This window comes from Aotus nancymaae, unplaced genomic scaffold (genome assembly GCF_030222135.1).
Source record: "Aotus nancymaae isolate 86718 unplaced genomic scaffold, 86718_ANA_hifiasm-v0.15.2.pri h1tg000131l, whole genome shotgun sequence".
NCBI lineage: Eukaryota > Metazoa > Chordata > Mammalia > Primates > Aotidae > Aotus > Aotus nancymaae.
The window spans coordinates 10,559,233-10,562,617 of record NW_026988546.1 but is presented as its reverse complement, the minus strand read 5'-3'; the positions used below and the strand labels follow the sequence as shown (position 1 = coordinate 10,562,617).

Genomic DNA, 3,385 nt, shown 5'->3' with positions numbered 1-3,385 from the left:
AAGGCCCTGGACATTGCAGAGAATGAGATACTGGGTCTGATGTGTGTGTGGGAGCTGCACTCAGCCTCCAAGCCATTGAAAGGTGCCTACGTCGCTGGCTGCCCATGTGTGACCATGGAGACAGCCATCTTCACTGAGACCCTTGTCACCCTGGGTGTTAAGGTACAGTGCTTCAGCTGTAACATCTTCTCCACCCAGAACCAGGTGGCAGCTGCCATTGCCCAGGTTGTCATTCCAGTGCATGCCTGGAAGGGCAAAACAAGCAAGGAGTACCTGTGATGCATCCAGCAATCACTATACTTTAAAGATGCGCCCCTCAGCATGATTCTGGATGATCGTGGTGACCTCACCAACCACATCCACACCAAATACTCACAGCTCTTGCTGGACATCCAAGGCATCTCTGAGGAGACCACCACCGGGGTCCGCAACCTACACAAGATGATGGCCAAAGGGATCCTGAAGGTGCCTGCCATCAACAACTCCATCACCAAGAGCAAGTTCCACAGCCTCTGAGGCTGCCAGGAGTCCCTCACAGATGGCATTAAGAGGGCCACGGATGTGATGATTGCCAGCAGGGTAGCCGTGGTAGCAGTCTATGGTGACATGGGCAAGGGCTGTGCCCAGGCCCTGTGGGGCTTTGGGACCCACTTCATCATCACCAAGATTGGCCCCGTCAACCCACTGCAGGCTGCCATGGAGGGCTATGAAGTGACCACCATAGATGAGGCCTGTTGGGAGGACAACATCTTTGTCACCACCACAGGCTGTGTTGACATCTTCCTTGGCCAGCACTTTGAGCAGATGAAGGATGATGCCATCGTGTGTAACACTGGTCACTTTGATATGGACATCAATGCCAAGTGGCTCAGTGAGAACGCTGTGAAGGTGACCAAGCCCCAGGTGGCCAGGACTGGCTGAAGAACGGCACGGCACCATCCTGCTGGTTGAGGGTCGGCTGGTTGGCCTGCATTGTGCCATGGGCCACCCCGGCTTTGGGATGAGTGACCCCTTCACCAACCAGGTGATGGTGCAGATTGAGCTGTGCCCCCACTCAAACAAGTACCCTGGTGGGCTTCACTTGCTGCCCAAGAAACTGGATGAGGCAATGGCTGAATCCCACCTGGGCAAGCTGAATGTGAAACTCACCAAGTTAACCAGGAAGCAGGCCCAGTACCTGGGCACACCCTGTGATGGCCCCTTCTAGCTGGATCACTACCACTACTGAGAGCCATGCCTGCCCTTCACCTTCCAGCTGCTGTCCTTGCACACGGCCTGCATCTCTTCCCTAAGAGCAAATGGCACCAAATTTGCGATTGGTTTGTCAGTGCCCCCTATAGACTTCCTGGTGCTGATCACAGTTTTTGGCCTCTGCTGCACCCCTCATACTGTTGCAAGTGTGGCAGGGGAAATGAAAGACTCCTCCTGAAACCCTGGTCACGATGGAGGTACAAGGGAGACAACCACAGGGAACCATGAGCTCAGTGGCCTTGGAACTGCTCACTGAGTCAGTCCTTCCTAAGCCTGGACATCGGTAGTGGAGTCACAAAGCCCATGCACCTTACCACCTAGGCCTTCACCTGGCCTGAGGACTTATACCCAAGTGCTTGGTTCAGGTTCCTCAGCCCATGACAGATGGAAGGAGCTATATTGAAGGGCAAGGAGGAACTGTTTGAATTTTCCTGAGAGCCTGGCTTAGTGCTGGGCCTTCTCTTAAACCTCATAACAGTGAGGTTGCTACTTTTAGTCTCTATTTTACAGGCGTTAGAATAGACTGTTAAGGGACAACAGAGAAAGGACAGAGAAGGGACAGCCAGAGGTTGAGAAGGGCCAACAAAACACAAAGCCAGCATATATCTGCCATCACTTTGTAACGAGACGGTTCCTATCACAACCCTGGGTCCAAAAGAGACTAATTTGATTTATAATATTTATATAATGTTTATAATCTTAAAGCAGGAAGGTGAGTAAATAAAAATCTTGGTGCCTAAAAGAGTTTTGAGGCTTTATTTTATAAATAATCTACTGCCAACTATGTGTGGTATAAGGGGGTATAGTCATGTGCCGATAAAGCATTGAGAAGACAAGGGCTTGTAAGCAGTGTGAGGGCTGCAGGTAACCCCTGGGCTTGAAGGAATGAGTAAAGAGGGAACTCTTGTCTTTTCAGAAATGTCTCTTGTAAATAATCTGTTTTTAACCCAACCTTAGACTGTTATTCAACAGATGAATTTAACTCATTTATAATTAAAAAAGAAGAAGAAGATGCAGATCTTCTCTATGTGAGATGCTAAGAGGTACCCAGACGGTGCCTAGCATCATTCTTAGAAGAGCAAGAACCTGTGCAAAGGAAATTGACAGCAATGGAGTCAAAGTCACACGGGGGTAAGTTACAGTCTTTACCTCTGTTTTGATGCTTTGCATATCCAGGTTTACATTTTCTGCCCTTGCCATCTTCTTTCCTTTAGAGTTATTTCTATGATGAATTTAAACTTATAAAAATTTATTAGCTACTATTAGTATTTTGTTTTTTTAGTTTATCTATGTTGCCTTTAAGGAGCTGTATTTATGATTGTGGTTTCCTCACTGAATTCTGGTAGTAAGTAATAAACACATCCATGTATGTAAACAGAGCAAGTTGGATTTTGAGGGGATGGATAAGTGGTGATCTAATTGGCCTCAAGGCAGTCAGAGATATAGCTTGGCAAGCAAGCCAGTGGAGGTAACATCTCCCGCCATGGAGTCGGCAAATACGGCTTTTTGCATAGTATCATGGTAAATGCATTTGTACTAAGTACATATCTAAGTGATTATACACAGAAATATCCTAAATCCTAATCTTTCCCCTGTAAAAACTGATTAAAACAGTGACATGGATATATTTTTCAAAGTACACTTGAGAGAAGGAAATTGTGACCTGCTCAGCTGTGTTTCTGCCTTCTCAGGTTGCGCTACCAGGGATCTGCTGGGGTTCAGGTCTAGCTGCTTGAATATTGAATGTCTGAGTTTATTGCTTAGTTTTTCCTGCTTTTTGACCCAAATGTGTGATAGAAATCACCCAGCCCTTCATTTTGCCATGTTCCTGAGGCATAACACGGAATAAAACATTCAAGAATTGTACATGGGTGTCACTCTCTAAATACAAAATCATAGACCACATGGTTGATTATTATTCTGAATATTGGCAGTTCAGATGAAAGGTTATTAATTATTCTGAATATCGGCACTTTAAATGGAAGGTTGTTTTGAGCAAAAAACTACCTACTGCAAAATAATTCATGGTCCAACAGGCATTGGCCACGTGGAACTAAATCTGGGAGAATCGTAGGTCTCAAACTGCTACTAAAAGTTGCAAAATGGAATGGGCAAGTAAGTATGGTCATTAAAA

The 3,385-nt window shown here is 46.2% G+C and overlaps 1 pseudogene; it reads left to right on the top strand.

Moving 5' to 3' along the window:
- The first annotated feature begins 321 nt into the window (after window positions 1-321).
- Window positions 322-1,228, top strand: LOC105730355 (adenosylhomocysteinase-like; annotated as a pseudogene).
- The last annotated feature ends 2,157 nt before the right edge of the window (window positions 1,229-3,385 follow it).